At 41.1% G+C, this 19,372-nt stretch overlaps 1 long non-coding RNA gene across 2 annotated transcripts in view; it reads right to left on the reverse strand.

Annotated features, from left to right (window-relative positions):
• Window positions 1–1,694: 1,694 nt before the first annotated feature.
• Window positions 1,695–19,372, reverse strand: part of LOC139795527 (uncharacterized) — a 92,115-nt gene continuing 74,437 nt past the window's right edge. For both annotated transcript variants that reach the window (XR_011725550.1, XR_011725549.1), the window contains exon 4: window positions 1,695–4,028. This is a non-coding gene — a long non-coding RNA (uncharacterized lncRNA). The remainder of the gene's footprint in view (window positions 4,029–19,372) is intronic.

The following is a 19,372-nucleotide window of genomic DNA, read 5'->3' on the forward strand; positions in this document are numbered from 1 at the left end:
GGGGGAAGAAGGAATCAAAAACAATAATGAAGGCTAAAAAGTTTTTGCTGGCCTACTGGCATTTGCCTTTGCCCTCTCCTGCCCTTTCCCAGCCATTTGGTAGAGTGTATCTTCACCAAAAATGTTTTTATATTCAAGTATTGGGTTTTCTGTGGAAAGTACACACTCATTGCAAAAAAATTTCATTCAGACCTCCTCAGATCTTGTTGATGGTTCTCAGACTAGGCTTTGAGCAGATTTCTTTCAGGTTGCATATGCAAGGACTCTATTTACCCCACAGAATCAGAGAGTGTCAGTGCACCACCACACTTACTACATCTTCCTTCTCTGGACCTGGCCCAGGTGTGTCCTCCAGCTGGTACGCGTGCACGCCAGGGGGACATGTGATGGGTGACATCCAGAGAGATTAAAGGGGCAAAAACTGGAGGAAAAGGAGAAGCCAAAACCTTCAGCATGTTGGGTTGGCCTGGGGCAAATGGCTGATGCAAACAAGCTGACATCTCAGGAGCCTCCCCTCCTTCATCTCCACAGCAAGAGGCAGCAGCTCCCAGCATGGGCAGCATCCATCATTGCCATGGGGAAGGCACATACTGCCTCCTGCTTCTCCTCCACCTCCTCTTGGGCAGTGCACATTACTCTTTCCTCAACCACTGCGGCAATTTGCAAATCTTAAATTAGAGCCAGGAGGGCTTATCAAGCACAAGAAAAGCCAAGTAAGAATTATAGCTCGGAAATGTATATTAAAAAAAATAATGATAAAGAAAGAAACAAACAAACCAATCGCTATAAAGGCTATGGAATTAAAAAAATGTCTTTTTCCAGGTTCCTGCTGAGCTTTAGGTGCACGCAACATTTCATGCAAATCAGATGTAATTTACTGTGTGATTTGTTTCTTCAATAAAAAAGTGAGAATATGGAGAACAATAATTTTCCTACATATTAGCTACACATTTCTCCATAAATAGAATAACTATTATAATCACTTCTTGTATGTGCTTGTAGAGCGATTGCCTCTGTGTGAAACACAGGGAGATCATTTCTGTATTATGCTCAGGACACCTCACAGAGTTTGGTTCCTAAGTGTGTGTGCATACACAAATACACACACTGAGATGCATTTATGTCAGTAATAGATGGTACTATATACAAGTATATGTATAGTGTATGATGGTCCGTATATGTGTTCGTGAGTGTGTGTGCGTGTGCATACCTGTGTGTGGGTGTAAATCAACCATTTTGCTCCCATTGCTCCTCAGGTCCAGAACCACCATATCCCTCAGACAGTTTGGCAGTGATCCAGCTTCTGGTGACAAAAATAAAGGGCTACAGCTGCCATGGACTTCCCAGAAGTAGGAACTGTTCTACCGCAAATGAGAGGCATTTCGTCAGTTGCTGTGTGGGCATCTAGGAGCTGCCTGATCCAAAATACATCCATAATTAGCATTCCTTGGCAAGCAAATATAATGGCATCAATATAACGTGCAGTGATGTTGCTAACCAATGACACTGCAACACATGATTCTTTCCCCATATCTCCTTACATCTCCCAAGATGAAGGGTAACAAAATGGTCAGCAGGATGAGTCCTTCTGTTGAAAAAGGCCTGATGAACAGTTATGCCCTGAGGTATAAAATGGAACTGTAAGGCATTGTCACCATGTCGTCTTCTAAAGTGAAAAGCAAAGATTTATTTTTTTTTTTTCCTCAAATGCATTTTATTGAAATTATTGGGTTTTAATTACAAACAACATTGAATAGAATCCTGGGATAGGGTAATTCCTGGGAAGAAACATTTGTGTGAACAATTTCTAGAGGAAACCTTATCCACAGTGATGGGGAAACAGGTACTAAAGAGAATAAGACGCAAGGTTATGAAATGCAGAAGATGCTTATTCCATCTGTAAAACGGACCAGTAAGTTTAGAGACCCACACACGTACACAATGTATATGTGTGACAATAAATTTTTATAATAAGCCTATCTGGAATATAGAAGTGAGAAAAATACGTGGATAAATTATGGTGAACTTCTGGTATTATTATATATTAAAGTATTTTATTACAAATAATTCCATGGCACTTACTTAGAAAACCTGGGTTGGGTGTGAGATTTGGGAGGGGGAAGTTATTCTGGTAAAGTAGAGCAGCTATTTTCCCAGCTGAATAGTAATAGGAGAATAATAAATTCTTGATTGCATTTTCTTGCTTTTTGACATTGTGTTTTAGATTTGTCATTTGTATATATTAATATATAATCAGCTTAGCAATAAATTCTGTTTGGGAAACCATTTCTTGATGGACTTGATAGATTTCTACATTAGAAACATAAAGATAGACATCAATAATAGAAGCTTATTCAAGATATAAAAATTAAGAACTTAATAAAAAATACGGGGTTTATTTCTAAGTTTAGCAAAAAGGGAGGAATTTGGAATTAAGCAAGGGAAGCAAAACAGAAAAATCACAACTAACATTTCCTCTCAACACAGTATTTCAATTTAAAAAAGAAACCATGCTTAGACAGTGCAGGAATATCAATAATTGTGTTTTCCATCTCAACGAAGTAGGATAATGGAGAAGAGTCAGTGTTGTGCCAGCTCTGGAAAACAGAATCACAAGCATTATGAGTGAAAAGCCACATGTGAGCCACTCCCAGTTCCTGTGGCAAATCTCCTTTGTCCTGGCTCTTTATCCTCCTCCTTCTAGTAGTGGAGCCTCCCAGTCACAGACACAAGAGCTGCCCTGGATCTTTTGAGCTGTTCCCATTACCTGCGGCTCACAGCATGTGGTGCTAAAACCTGACCCCCACTAACCACAGGCACGAGGCACATTCAGTCATCATAGCTCCAAGTGCTGCAAGCTTGCTCCCTTGCCCCAGCACTTTCTGTGCAGGATAAAACTTTCATGATTTCAGACTTGCAGAAGTCTGGTCTTCACATCCCACAGAGTCACACGCCTTGATTGGTATCTTGAGAAAACCCATCCAGATAAAGTCAAGGCTTCAAGGCATGAGGCTTAAGAAGTTGCTGCTTGGAAGAAGCTTAAATAAGTAGCTTCAAATAGACATGCAATGTTTAGGTGACTCACCCGAAATGTCACATTCCTCAATAGGAAGATGCTTGCAGCCCCTGGAGATACGTTAAGGTGCCAGGAGGTCCACAAAGCCTGGTCACTTGGCATCTCCCCATAGGAGCTCGTGGCTGTCAGGAGGTGACACAGGGACGAGAAACTTGTCCACCCAACCGCTGCTCCAAGCAGGTTAGCACCCCTCCTCCTCACCTTCTTACTGCCCCAAACTGTCTTGGCTTCAGATACCATTCTGGTTTGTTTCTGGGGCAATTCCCAGAGTGCAAGGTATTTTCCCCTTTGCAGCATTGCTCTGCCAGCTACTTGGCACAGCATCACTCAGAGCAGGGCAAGCCTTTCACAGCCAGGAGCTGAGTCAGCTTTTCTCCCTTTCACACATTTTGCAAACAGATGAATGTTTTCTTCCATGTCTTTGCTCTTTGAAATTTTTCACAAAATCATTTGATGTATGTGCAAAGATTATCTGTGCCTGTGCAAAGATTTTGTTGCATATGTTAAAAACTTGGAATTCCAGCTCTTGCAATGGCGTACCCTGCACACTGCATTTTCATAGCTTGATTGGAGCCGTATGACTCTGAATTGTATTAACCTTGACAAGGGCCAAGTCAAAGTTTGCTTCCTGCCAATAATTGACAGTGTGAGTTGAAAATTCACCACTTTGTTGGAACATTCATGCCAGCAAATTGGTTTTCAGGTGTATTGCTAGTTTTCAAACACTCCAGTAATGAGGAACATACTAAACATCTAGGCTGATTTATAGGAAACGAACTCAGAACAGGTGCTGCTACCTCAACCCAGGCTTATTTACTAACAGAATATGAATATAAAAGTTTTATACCTAACTTGAACAGTCTACATGACAGGATAATTCAGTCCATCTCTTTGAACACAGATGGTTTTCTTATGAAGCAATTCCTAGGTCTTGGGCTGAATTCTTTGTTTTCTGGAAAGAAAAAAAAAATCAATTTGGAGTCTCCAATAGCTGGTAGACATTTTTATGATAGCTACAATGCAAGTGTGCATTCAGAGGGATTTTTCAACCCTCCTGGAGAAACAGGAAACAACTTCTTTACTGCCTGGTAATGCAGAGATACTTACTTTCATCAAAATAAATCTTGAACAGGTTTCAGTACTCCTCTGAAATGAGAGGTTCAGGGACTGGGACAAGAAGACCTTGGAAGGGAATAATACTTTATTGATTTACTTGGGCAACTATTTTCTTGGCAGTACTTAGCACGGGTGCAAAACACCTATTATGTGCTTACTGTAATTTTTTATAGCCCTCATTTAAAATGATCAAGTAGTTATTCCATGCTTGGAAGGGCTTTGTATGTTTTGTAAGACACCAGCTTGTTTCTAAAGGCTGCACAAGCCCTGCCAGCATTCAGTCACAGATTTTCAGATGCCTTTCAAATTGTCTGTGTTTGGGGTTTCATCTCAACACACCTGAAAATGCACACCTTCCTGAATTTTCACCCCATGAAAAGGTGTCCCCATTCCACCCACTACCTTTGCAATTCGGAGTAGTAATATATCCCCTGTGTCATATTCACTAAGGGACAAATTCCTCCGTTTACCTTCCCACAGTAGATACAGGTGCCACTTACTTTCCTTACAAATCACCATAAATCACAAAGGAGGGATTTGGGAAGCAGCTTGTTTACAGCAGCCACCAAAAAGCCCTCTTCACCTCATGTTTTTCCAAGATATTACCCAGAAGGAAAAACCAGCATATATCCAGGGTAAAAAAAATCTTGGAAGTCACACAATTTTATTTCTGACCAATCTTCATCTCGGGTCAGTTTGACCTGGGATAATTTTGCTATCCCCTGTCTCTCTGGATTTGACCAGCACTTCCACCATGAAGTTAAGAAAGAATCTTGCCACAGCTCCACTAAAGAAGCTTTTGAAGAGATGATGGATTCGCTCTGATCGTCATCACTGTTGACTATGTGAGTGAATACATTTGTCTGTATGTTTTCTTGGAAACAGAAAAAAGGAAATTGAACGAAGGAACCAGCATATGGCTTAAACATTTGGGTAGAAAACAGCAGTAAGAGTAGATCTTGCCCTATGGTTGGCCCTAGAGCCAACCAAAGTAAGACGAGCTCAGTGAAAATACACGGCACCTAACACTGGGTCAGGTGAGAAGTTACTCAGTGAGTATTTTACATTGCAAATGTTATACAGAAAGATAAAACACTTGATTAACTGATTCTGGCAGCCTGGCACACTACAAAAGAAAAATTAACATATATCCTACAATCCTCAGCAATTACAGTGTACTTAATCTGGATTTTTTTAATAATATAACTGTAAAAAATAATTTGAGAGTGGAATCATTAGCAACAAGATGACAGAATTATTAGCAAACCAGGGAAAAGAGAATTAGTTAGTAGATACCACCATTACACACTCAGATGCTAGTTGTAGCTCCTCGAAATTACAGCTGATGGCACAGGGTTGAAGCTGGTGCTGTGCATCAGCATAAATACCAATGCATAGAGGAGAAGTTTTTCTACAGAATTGCTTCATATTTCTGTTATGCCATGACAATATGACTACCAAAAGTACCCAGCTTGGGCCACACAGACCTGCCTGGCGAGGCTTCCAATTCAGCCAGCTCCCTCCCCTTGCTCTCCAGGAACAAGGAGCACCCACACAGACACATTTTGTGGCACAGATGCATTTTTGCAGAAGTAACAGTCAGATGTGGTCACAGCAAGAATTTGGGAATTACAGGTCCTCTCAACCCACTCAGCCACATGAGGTGTATAAAGCCTCACCCTCCTGTTCATTTGGAAGAAGTGAAGGAGAGCCAAACCCCCACTGCTCCCTGGGGTGACAAGATCTAGCATGACGCCTCCAGACCTGGAAGTCATCTATTCCTCCTGTAGGGATCATCTGCCCTCATGTAATTAAGGAGTTAATACTAACCATATGGTCGATTACAGCAATTATTACAAACACAATGTCTAATGAAGGCAAAAGTATGGTAAAATAATTAGCCTTAATTATGACATTCATATTTCAAATTATGTTTCACTTATCCTGTGCAAAAAATAAAAAATTCCTCCTGAAATGGAGCAAGTTTAAACTTCCTCTGCACTCCCCAAAGGGAGGGTTCCTGCAACATTGGAGGGAATAGGGGTATGTGTTTATGAAGATCCAGAAGGTGAAACTACATAAGGCACCCACATCTGGGGGCTTTGGCCCATTCACAGTCTTTTATTTTTGTAGGTAACTTTTCCTTTTGGTTCCATTTTCTTACAACTGAGCTGGAAGCCTCAGAAGATTCCAAAAGGAAATGAGGACCCTGGAAAAATTTCCAGCTCCCTCAGCCTCTGTCTTATCTCACACATTTGAACCTAGTTAATCACACCACCATCACTCAGGAGGGTCTCTTTGGGCTTCCTTGTGATGGCAAGCATGACAGTCCCACGGACAGTCCCATCTTCCACTACTTGAAGAGCTCCTCTACCTCCTTTGCTTCCCTAAGCACATGCGTCTGTCCAGAGTGAATTTTAGTTTACAAATAGCAGTCTCATTGTGGAAGTTTGTAACATACTTGCACATATAAAATATTGGCTGTAGTGGAAGAGAGGAGTTTCGGGCTGCTGCATTTGTCACAGTGCTCGAAATTCCAGCTGTATTGATTTGCTCAATTCATTTTACAGTGCTATTTTCATTAGCTAATCCTGGGGAGTTTGCTTCACTGTATTATTAGGTACACACTCACTCTCACACATGCATTCAGACTGGGAGAGGACAGATTTCATTAAAGTACACCACAGATGGGAAGGTATCCAAGTCACTTCCAATACATTATATTAGCTCAACCGGAGGTTTTTCCTTAGAGTTCACACAGTTCATGGTTAAAGCTTTTCTTTTCATGGCCTGAGTCATGCACTCTAGTGTGTGCTTCATGATCATTGCCTGCTAGCTGAGAAATATTTATGCCATGTGGCTTAAACTTCAGCATGAAATTTATTTAGACAAAATACACAGTAAGGGCACTTGGTCTGCTCTATGTTATGTCAATATGAAAGTGCTTTTTGTGTGGCCTCTTGCTTTATTCACTGTAACAACTCAGTGGGAACCAGCAGGGTTAATCAAGAACCTGTCCATGAATGGATGTTCTTCACATAACCTGAAGCCATTTCTGCTGCATAAAGTCACCGATGATAACTTAGGGGTGGCTAATGTAGTGTTTTGTCATCCCCAGGAACATGTGCAGGCACATGGCACATTGTAAGAATGAAAATAACCTCATTTAAAACCAAAATTGCTCAATACACACCTACCAGGCTCCAGAGCCCATTTCTGCCATAGGTACCCAGCACCCTCCTCTGCCAAAAGCAACACCGACAACTCTTGCAGCAGCAGAACTGAACTGCAGGCAACCACCTGTAGCCCATCTGCAGCCTCCCTGGGCAGCAGTGCTCCCAATGTCCCCTTCCTGCTCAGATTCCCTCCATGCATGAGCTTTACCTCTGAGATGCAGCAGCAAGGCACAGCCATGGCATTCCTCCAGAGCTGCCGGTGTGTCTCATGCCTGATGACTCTCATCAGGAGACAAAAACCACTTGGTGCAGGCAGGATTTCAAATCACAGCAATATACAGGAGGAGATGGGAGCCATCCTCCCTTGCAAAGTAAATTCCAGCCAGCAGCCAGTGCTACCAGTGTCTGAAAAATGTAATGACTGTGTCCAGAGAAAAACTTGCCAGATTGTTAGTTGCTGTGTGTAAAAAATCACACCCCTCTGAGACTCCCTGGGTGCCATAGTGGGGCACCATAAAAACTGCAGAAGCCCCAGCGAGGCCCTCAGGAGACCAGGATGAAGGCATCAGCCCAACATCTGCAAACACATTTTTTTCTTTTTCAGCATCCTCAGCACAACACATTTGAGTCTCTTCAGCAAGCTGCTTCTGCACAGGCAGGGTCCTTCTTCTGCATCAGCTGCCCAACTCAGGATGAGTCCAATCAGCTGCCCGGCACGGGCCCTCCCACATTTTCCCTGCCTCTGGTCTCCCTACCACTGGGAAGAGGTTCCTATGAGAAAGAAGTCATGGTCAAGTTCCTCAAAGAACCCTGAGATGGTTGTCCAAATTTTCTGATGAGGAATTTCATGCAACCTTTAAATAAATCATGTGATTTCCATTATTCACTCGGTTCTGTCTGGACATGACTGGGCTGGTGAAGTTCCCTTGCTGTGCAAGGTAGTTACAGGCAGCAACAGCACATACTGGAGGATGCTCTTCTTGGTGGGAAGATGTGCAAGGAGGCAGAGACAGTTGGTAGGGCCGTGAAGCAAGAATATATTTACCAAAAGATGAATCAGTATTTCTTTGTTGGAGTGACCTCAGCTGAGTAAAAGATTAATTCCAGAAAGATTCAAAGACCAAGCCATGGTATTTTCAAATACTGCTCAGGCACAGAAGTACAGAAACTTCTGGGTCTTCTTATAGGTTATATATTACTATGGATGGAGACAGCACACATGGTTGTCACTGTAAAGTAGCAATATTTTCCAGCAACTCACAAGTAGGAGGTTTTGAGGACTTATGTTTATCCTAAATGTAAAAAAAAAAACAACCAACCAAACAAAAAAAAGTCAACTCATAATACTCACCAGGAAATGCAGATTTTTTTATTCATTCATAGTGTTTGGAAAGACTCTTCATTCTTATAAAATCAGCATTCACCTAGGGCAGTTTTCAGACCATTCACAGTTATGTGAGGTTGGAGCCTTGGAAAATTGCTACAGGGCAGAAAAGGAATGAAGATGCATAGGCTCTCTAACAGCCAAGATTCTGAATTACATCACTGTTCCATAAATATATTCATTTTATTCATGTTCCTTCCTGAAAGAATTTACTGCACCAAGGATGTCATCTTGCCTATGCATCTTAGAATTGATCATTTCCCCAATTAAGCTGTTCAGGCCTCAGACTTAAAGAGCTGTCACAGCTGCTGCAAGCTGATTTATCTCCTGATGACGGGCAGAGCTCCTGACCAAAAATTATTAATGACAGAGCTGCTTTTTTTGAAATAACCTTAACCTGAGCATATATCTTTTTAGTCACATTAATATCTGAACATCTACCCCCAATTCCTAGCCAGGTGTTAAATGGATGTAGAATCCTAAACCTTAGTCTTTTACTACAGAGCCTTGCAAATGAAGAATAAGAGATCAATCCAGCCCTTCTCTGTGCCAGGCTGGACCACAACCACTGCTCTTCCAAGAGAAATGTTGGCTCTGAACAGGGGGCTTTGGGTTACACCGCTCTGCTACCCAGGCAGCTCCTGCACCATGATGCCTGGAGCAACTCATAGCCAGATGTGACCTCCACTGCCTGGCCAGGGATAGGATACCTCCCAGCACAAGGCAGCAAAAGGATGAAAGGCAGAAAGTGTTCACCAGTTCAGGATAATTGTTTCCTTTAAGCCTCCTTTACAGTTTAACACTGCTCCCACAGAAGTCAATGCAGAGTTCTGCCAGCAGCATTAGCAAGGCAATAAATAGGCTCTTCATCAGCATTGTTTGTGACCTAAAACAGTTGGCGCCTATTGCACTGCCCCAGACAAGAGAACTTGACTACAGTTAACTGCTTAGCAAATCTGGACATAAAATAAATTGAGCAAATATCATATATGAGGGTTCTTGCATTCTCAAAATGGGTTGGGTCCCTACAAAGGCTTGGAAAGCAGGGTCCTGACATGGCTGAGTTTTCTTGTACTGTAAAAGGATAAAAGGATACAGGGACAAACCCAAATCAAATTTCCTCTGATTTGATTCGCCCTAAAATCTTTTTCACTTTAAAAATCCCCCTCACAAATGCCAGTGGGTGTGAGATAATTCACACATTCAGTTGAGCAGTTCTACCATATTCCAGATATATGTCAAAACTTCTACTTAAACTTTTGTTTTAATTAGTTTAAAAATTCATCCAAATGTTTAAAAGTTTTAAACAGCTACACATCTTTCTTATTATTCAGTCCTCTTATTATTCATTTCAAAAGGCCCTCTGACACCTATCAAATCTGATAGACGGAGCAGTGATTTCTCTCAGGCGAGTGTAAATCTTACACCACTTCCCACATGATATTACTTTCCACATGTCTGATGGCTCTGGAAACAAGTAATCAAATTAATAGGACTATTTAACTTTCATTCATATCTTAGCTGCCACCATAAATTTTAACCATCAGAAGATGGTAAAATGTTAGTTTTGCTTTATTTGGAGGAGACATTCATTTTCACAACATCTGCCTTATTAAATCCAGCAGCTTATTTCTTGGGTAAAAAGGTATGATTCACACTGACAGCAATTTCAATAACCAGTCCAAACCTCCACTGCTTACATTTGGTTTTGTGAACAGGTCATATTCCCAGCATTAAAGGTTTATGATGATTTAATACAGAGATTGTAAATATAATCCGCCTGGCTCTGAAAATTTCAGTGGTTAAAAAAATACAACGGGAACCAAAAGCAGCAAAACAGTTCCTCAGTTGATCTACTGAGTTGTTCTCAGCAATACCCATTACTGGGAACATATCAAAACTGTCCTGTGCTTACTGTGCTAACCTCTTATTGCCTATTGCAACAGGTTCATCACATCATTATCTGCAAAATGCCCAGCGATCTCAGCCCAGGGTATGTACGGGAACATATTACTTAACAGGAAAAAGTTTTGCTGTCTTGACATCTGCTGTGGCTCAAAGGAAATTGCATAGAGAACTGCTGGTCTAGGACCTGGGAACAGAGAGTATGATAAGAGAAGTGCAGAAGCCACCAACTACTGCAAAGTTATGAGTTTTCACTCTTCATATGAGATGTACAAATAGCCCGCCTGTGTGCTCTGAGCCCATCTAAATTGCAGACTGAATTTTTTTCATTTAAACTGCCGTGAATGGCATCACTTTTTCCCCACTGCCCATTTCAAGTGAAGAGCAGATTTTTGACCTACTGCTTGGTAGTAACAGCTCTTTCCACGTTTCAGTAAAACACTAGGGCAAGGATCTTCCTCTTCTTTCCCCGTCGGTCCCCATCCACCCATACACACCATTCCCTCAAGAGGAAAAGCAAAAAAGAAAGTGTGTGATAGTTGCTATCAACACTATCAACATTACTTCACACAACCACACGGGCAGCCACTGAAAGCCATGGTGGGTCTGTGTGACATGCGCAGTGCATGAACAAAATAGTCTCTCACTAGATTTAGGTATCTTGAAACACATGAAATGTATTTTGGTTGTAGTGAGGACCCTGTGCAGTAACTAGATAGATCAAAACTCACTTCTCAAAGGTGAAATCTGCTTGAGCTGTTTTGCATTCAGTCGTAATAAACAATTTCCAAAAAAGATTATCAGTTTTGTGACACGATAGTTGGCATTTGCAACTCAAAATTACATTGGACATTTTGCAGCTTTATGATATTGCAAATTCAGGCTTGGTTGGCTATCCATTATCATCTTACTTCTTTCAGAATTACTGCTTCCCAGGTTCCTTCTTCCTCGTGGAGATATGTGTTTCAGATTATTTTCCGTCAGATTTATTATCCTGCAGTTTTCTAGGATGAATCTCCGTATCTATAAAAACCCTGCCTACCTTTATAATCTCTTTAGGTCTCTTTTTATTATCTCATTTTCTTTCTAGTCCTCCTAATTCAATATCCTCTGAATTTTGTAATCATGCTCTTCTCACTTTTTTCTTTTAGATCATTAATGATGGTATTTAATACAGCCTCTCCTTACACCACTCCTAAAGTACTGCATGATCATAATAATGCTTAGCTTTTAGAAACCACAATCCATCCATAACTCACAAAACATCGCATATGTCAGGGAAATGCTGCTAGCCCATATTACAACCATAGATGCAAATTATGCAGGTGCTCACAAAAGCTGATTTCCTTTCCCTGCTCTTCATCTACAGTCAAGGGACAGAAAGATACAAACTTCTCCAGAGCCCATTTTTGAGCGGATAAATGAGCTTTCTACTTTAGGGGATGCCAGTCCCACTATGGGATTCAGGAAGACTCTGGCAAGTACGTATGGGGTACTTTGGCAAGGGAGGGATGGGACCCACACAAAGCATGGTTCACCCTTTATCAACCAAGGTGTGCTGCAGGTCCCCGGTCCCCACTTAGCACATGGGCAATTTGCTATGTTGGGAAACTTATTTATGCACAAGTAGGAATTAATTCCCCAGTTAAGTTTTGGATAGACTCTTAGGATTTTTCACAGATCAAAACCTGAAATTTTTACTTTCCAGATTTCAAAACAAAAAAGCCACCTATTAGTGATGTGGCTCTGGTTAGTATGTCTCCACAGAGCACTGGCAGTGGCTTCCTGAACCACCAGTGGCTCATTGGCCACAGCCTGGGAAGCACTGACAGAAGCTGACTGTTCCTGTGATCTACTCAGTTTGTGAGGGGGTTCTGAGAAACCCCATCCCCACCCAGAGGTCTGAACACCAATACCTCTTTCAGAGGTACTCCAAAATTCTCAGTACTTCCAATCTCCTTCTTCCACACAATTTCCTGTTAAGCCTCCGCAGTGACAAAATTTTTCAGACTGTATCTGCCCCCACAGCACAGCAGTTTTATATATGACACACTCTAGATGAAGAATGGGCAGGTAAGGGGAAAAAGGCACTAAAATTGGTGCTACCCAGCCTTGCCAGTTGTGTGCTCCTGCACACCCATCAGGACCAGGACTTTGCAGACACAAAAAGCTGGGTTTGATTTCAGTCTCTACTACTGGAAACTGAGGAGGAAAGGTCAAAACCAAATCAGAATGAATGCACATAGATCAATGTTGCTGGGTTTCCCTCCCACATACCCATTAGCTTCTTAGCTGAATGTTTCTTTTAGGGCACAGTAAAGTACCTTTAAATTACCTTTACCGTGTTCTAAAATGTACCAGTCACTGCCACTGGACCTTCTCAGCCCTCTCTCAAATCCAAATGGTCCTGAACAGCTGCCTGGCAGCAACCATGTGCACATTAGCTGCACATGCATACTAACAGCTGCTCTTCAGTGCAGCTGAAAATATGGAAGGACACATCTGCTGCTGCCTTGTGACCAAGTTTTTCTCTGTCCTGCCCTGCTACCCTTGCCAGGCTCAGGGCCACAGCTGGCTTTTGCTCCCCAAGATGCTTTGTGCTTGGCTGGGGCAGTCTCATCCTGCCACTGCCCCTCATGGTGAAGGTGGTCTCTTAATCTGTGAACTAATCACACCATTTCAAAAAATTTGTTTGTTCCAAGCACTTGATGTTTTCAGAAGTACTGTGTACCCATAGGTCCAACTGAAATTCCACTGCAGTCCAAGGGGTGTTTTGGTGAAGAAGTATCTATCAGAGATGAAAACAGACCTGAAAATCAGAGTTCAATCAGAGCTGAAGACAACCAAAATAGGAAAAATCTTTTTGAAATTCACAGCGAAGAAGTTCTTTTCCTGAGTGCTGTGAACCACTTGTAGTTCTGGGGACACTATCTCAGCCAGGAGAAAATACACAGAAAGATGCAGTTCTTTGAATCAGAAGTATCATATGTTGGTCAATACCTATTTCATATCTTTTTGAAATAAGATGAAACATACAGGCAAGTAATATTTTTAACAGCTTTCAGGTTTAGGGGGCAAAAATAATAAATTATATGCAAAAATTCAATTGTCACTGTTACCTTCTGCTGCTATTTCATGGACTGGACATATTCTTTTAGCTTATTATTAAGCTATTGTTGACTGTCCAGTGTTAGGGGCATTCTGGTTAGCAGCAGTGATGTATTACAGGTATCTTCCAAAGGTGGAAGAATGTTTGCCTCAATTCTCAATTTTTTTTTTTTTTTTTTGGACAAATTTCACTCTGAATAATTAGATTCTGAATGCCTTAAGTGTCAAAGGCTTTATTTGGGTAAGATATTATCTTCTTGCCATAAAACAGCAATGTAATTTTTTTTGCACCGTTAAGCAGCTGCCATTATCCACATGAAAGGTAGCTCTGTGTTGCTGATTGATTCAATAAATTATTACCTCATAGCCCCATCACCACATTTATGGAGGCAATGTCCATGTTACTGATAGAAGACCACAGGATAATTTTGGTTTTTAACCCATTTAACATGACCCATGCCCACAGTCTCCCTGTCAGGAAGTGACTCGAACACCCCAAGTCTACAAGGACCTGCAAACAGGCAGGAACTCCCAAGTCTTTAGCAAAACACCCTGTGCAAGCCCATTACGATTAGATGAATGAGTTTTCATTCCTTGCTACATTTTAATTAGGTAAAAATCTGCAGGGAACAAAGCTGACCAGAAACTTCTTATGGCAGAGTTGTGGCTAGAGCAAGGGCTCCCAACACCTCTTTCCTTCCATACAAACCTAGACAGCCAGCTCCCACTTGCCAGAGTGTGACACAGGACTAAAGGATTATCCGTCACAATTCAAACGCAATTCCCTGATAATGGTAATAGTGTTCCAGTGTTAGGAGTGATAGACTTACATAATTAGCTGCAACTGCTATTTCTGTGTGTGTAAAATCTTTTAATTATTTCCTTTTTAATTATTTTAAATTACCTAATAACTCTTTGGCAAAGAGGGATGTATGGGAGGGAGGTAGCCCGAGCCACCATCGTCATGAAAGCTTTTCAAGAGCTCCATTATGTGTTCTGAGCATCTGACTCTTTGTAGCATGAGTCACCCACAAAGTCTTGAGCCATCAAGTAATTAAGGTTCCTTAATACAGAGTGGGAGGGGAGGAAGTAATATCATTTGTCATTACTATCAGTCACATTCCTACAAGTGTATATCATAACTGTTTTATAAATGGATTATTAGCAAATCAGATTACAGCACTAATTGTTTCCCATGTGCTGTGGACTCATCCACTCCCTGTACTTCTCTTCCATCTGTTTTCTTCCCCCTTTGCTCCCTCACACACAGACACAATAATTTATGTGAACCCAGTCAGGATAGGAAGAACCAAACAATAGCTGTTATCAACACTGCAAAGTGAAAAAAAACACTGCTGGCTGTCACTGGAAATCTTTCTGAACAACAGGTACAACAAGGTGGTCATAACCCAGTTCTGAGCTGAACTGTGAAAGAGGGGTTCACAACACAAAGGCATCTCCATGCTGGCAAGCAATCTCAGAAGAAAGGACAAGAATTGTCAGGTCTGAAAAGAAAACCACCTTTGTCACCTTTAGTGGGAAAAAACAAGGCTGTTAGGTAAGACATGTTAGGAAACTATTTTTCCTTTCTAATGAAGACTGAGGCCGAGAGAGCTAGATTATTCAAAAAAAAAAAAAAAACAATCAAGGGCAGGGCAAAGTTAAACAAAAGCTGATGAAAAGAGCAAAGTAGAGGGGCTGGAACTCAAGCAAAATAAAGGAAAACGTAGGTAGAATCATAGGTCAAATTTACTACACACAGTGAAAGAAATCTGTTATAATTTTCAATTAAAAAAAAAACAAAAAACACAGGATTTAGCAGCCCTGAGGCAATATAATTATTGTGCCAGTTGTAAATTTTCACAAAAAGAACAGATTTACATGTTTCTGTTTTGCTGTTTTGCACATCCTACAAAATTCATTAAAATCATCAAGCTAAAGCCTAAAACAGCACACAATCTGAAAGTAAAGACAAAGCTAATCTCCTGCTCCTCTTGTCAGTAGTGTAAAACACCTTCTGCCACAGATTTACCAAAGAGTAAAGGAAAGGGGTAAAAATAATGGGTTGTGAAACCACACTTCTGCCTGTTTTCCAGTCTTGCTTTTGCCATTTCCAGAACAAAAAGAAATCAAGATGGTGCAGTCTTTTCAGACTCCTTTGCCAGATAGTAAGGTATCATTAACATTACCCCAAGTGTTTGCTAGATATGGAGAAAGAGCTTTAAAAATGCTTTGTTTAGGCTCAGTGATACTGAAGAATTTGCAATGGAATTTTTCTTAATGTCTCCTGATCAGAGTGCACACAACCAATTTCTTTGCTGGAGCTGCCCCCTTAACAACACTTCATTTCCCCATTGCTACCAAAGCATTGCATGTTTCTTCCATTTTGTCCTCATTTCAACTACATTGCACATCATGCCAAACATCTAGCTTTACACTGATAAGTAGAGCTGCCATATAAATTATCAAGGCATGATGATATATCAGCAGCAAAAAAAAAAAGGCACCAAAGAGGGAACATACACCCCCATCCAGAAGAACTCTCCACATTGGACAGAATTTTCACATGTTCAGTTCTGTCACTAGCTCTGCAGATGAGAGGAACTAAAGCCCAGCACAGCCTGCTGCGCCAGCCTCTGCCACAAGGAAAGACCCATGAATCCCACTAAGCACATAGTCCAGAAGCTTGCAGAGCTCCCTGTGTCCTGGTTTGGGCCTGGATAAAGGTGATTTTTCTGTCTTGTACTTTTGCTTTCAGCTAAGTCTCGTGTAAGTAGTTGCACTTGCTGAAATTAACAGCAAGTTTCTCAGACAGTGTCTGCTTCTAGGACTGATAATACTTGATGTTTATAGTTACTGCTAGAGATTGGTATGCAGAGCCAAGGACACTGCTCAGCTCTGAGGAACATTTTACCCTCCAGAAGGAATAAAGAGGTCCCACCTGCAGCCCTCCTTTGAGGGGGAACAGACAAGATAGATGCCAGATTTGACCAAACAGAGTATTCCACCCCATACACGTCATACTCAGTATAAATTTGAGGGATCACAAGGGCTTCCAGCTTCCTGCCTCCTGCCCTTCCTGCCTTTCCTGCTTCTCGTTCTCTGTTTCTTTCGGCATCCTTGGAGGATCCCGTCCATTCATCTGCCTGTGGTCCTGATCCCTGCCAGCCCATATCTGTGTGTTCCTGCCTCCAGCTCCTGACTGCTGCCGACTCCAGGAGTCCAGCCTGGACTTTCCCAGGGCTTCCCTGTAGCCTCGGTGGTGACGTGAGAGTTAGTGGGGGAAAAGGGAGGAGGAACGTGTTATCAATTTTCCTGTATATTTGTATATTTGTACATATTTAGTAATTTTTCCTATTTATCATTACTGTTTCATTAAAGTTGTGTAGTTTAGTTTCCAACCCATAAGTCTCTCTCCCTTATTCTCTCTCCTTTCTTTAACAGGGAGGAGAGAGAGATTAATAGAGAGCATCTGTCACTCGGTTTAATTGCCGGGCCAGTGTTAAACTGTGACACCCTGCAAGGGGCACACTGGTCGAGAGTGCTCAGTGCTTCAAATTGCCCTCATAGATGTTTTGCTCATGTTTTTGAGAGCCCATCTTGTGCTGGATGGATTCACAAATGTTGGCATCCCACATCCACCTCTCTGGGAGAATGTGACTCAAGTGTAACTACACCTCCTCTACTCCTCTTCCTGAAGATGGCAGCTGAATTTCTGCTGGCTGAATAGCATGAGTTCATCCACAAATACTTCCTGCAACACTGTCTCTACCCCTCAGTACATCGGGTTTGATTCTCTTTAAGTATCACTATGGTACCATTTTAATCAGTAATTACACACAAAGCAGAATCATAAACCCACCCCTAAATTGAGTCCTTTTCACTGGTTCTGAAACCATAGCATACATCTAAGGTATGAGCAAATGTCTCAAATCTACTCTCTCTACGGCGCTACTTCACAATGTTAAGCCTATAAAACTCAATCATACTCTAGCCCGGGAGAAAAATTCAGAGAAAACTCTGGAGGAGTCAATTTATTTGGAAGTTAACCAGACATATTTCAATCTCGATTGGACATCTTGAGACACAACATAAATTTTTATATAGGTTATTTGATTCTCACACTTCATAAATTAAATAGAATGATCTCTGATATATCTAATGCCTGGTGGTAAAACTGTGGAAGGATGGATTTCTGGTACATTTGTTTCCAGTGCCCTGCAGTTAGGACCTTCTGGGCATCAGTTAAGGTTAAAGTGAAATGAGGGGAAGTGACAGGAGACAGTTTCAAGTCCTGAGCAATTTTCAAAGGAGAGTCAGCTTGCTGAGACCAGCCTAGCAGCCACTCTGCATAGGACAAAACTATCTATGAGTTAGATATTATTGCCCCAAAACCATAGAGAGATGGAGCATTGCTTGGTAAGTTGAAAGCAAACATTCCAGGAAAAAAAACTGTTTTCACAGCACAGCTGGATGACTAATTTATTAGATTAATTTAGTTCGTCCAAAGTCACTCACAGCTTTCCATGTATTTGCGATTTGAGTGAGCTAATAATAAAGTTTGATTTGAAGCTGCAAATGGTATGGAAGTCTAATTGAATTCTATCTGGTAAATATGTTGATTGAATATAGCGGGATAGCCACCCAAGTCCCATGGGAGGCTTTGTGGTTTTGACTGCACAACACAGAGACAAAGTAGTGCAGCATGTTGTAATTCTGAATTTGACCCACATTGACTAGCTCTAGAAATAATACCACTTAATGGAAACTAGACACAACTTTTGTGTGACTAATTGTGCAAATACACCATTTATGTCTCCAGTTGTACACTTCAAAATTGTTTTAGTAAAAATCAGGATAAAATCCCACTTTTTTTGCAATTCCACAAGTAAACTCATGTGTTCCCAGGAAGCAAACACCAATAGATTAAAATTTGTACGTAATGTAACTACATATACTTACATTAAGAGGGAGATTAACTCTGATGCAGAAATTTATGACCCTGTGCTACATTACACAGAGCAGTGATATCTGTTATGCAATAGCAGAGATATTATGGAGCATGTTATACTACAATCAGAACTGGTATATATGTCTCATATGCAATAACAAGGCTCATAGCTGTCTTTGAGCTATGAGCATAGCTCAAAGCTATGTTCATTTAACTCATACTGATTACCATCAGAATGGAAGAATGGCTCTTAAGGATTTTGGCTATTTGTTCCCTCCTTTTTGGTGCTCTCTTACTATCTCCCAATGTTTCTTTAATTTTTTACTTTTTTCTTTCCCCTCTTACTTTTCCTTGCTTGTTTTTTCTTCCAGCCCTAACTTTCTGACTTATGAATTTGCTTCCCATCAACAAATCAGCAGCTTCATTTCTTCTTCAATTCATTATCAAACTATGCTTGACTGGTCAGAATATAGTAAGGTTACTAATGGTGACAGCGGATAATTGCGTTTGTTGATTAAGGAGGTCTCTTCCAGACTTATATTTCTTTCTTCTTCCCTAGTTGATTTAACCAAAACTTGCAATTTTGCCAGAGATTTGTATTATTAGTAGGCTTCAGAGTGAACATCACAGTGCAGTGCACTGCAGAACAAAGGAGG

Source organism: Heliangelus exortis, chromosome 3, assembly GCF_036169615.1.
Source record: "Heliangelus exortis chromosome 3, bHelExo1.hap1, whole genome shotgun sequence".
NCBI classification, from domain to species: Eukaryota; Metazoa; Chordata; class Aves; order Apodiformes; family Trochilidae; genus Heliangelus; species Heliangelus exortis.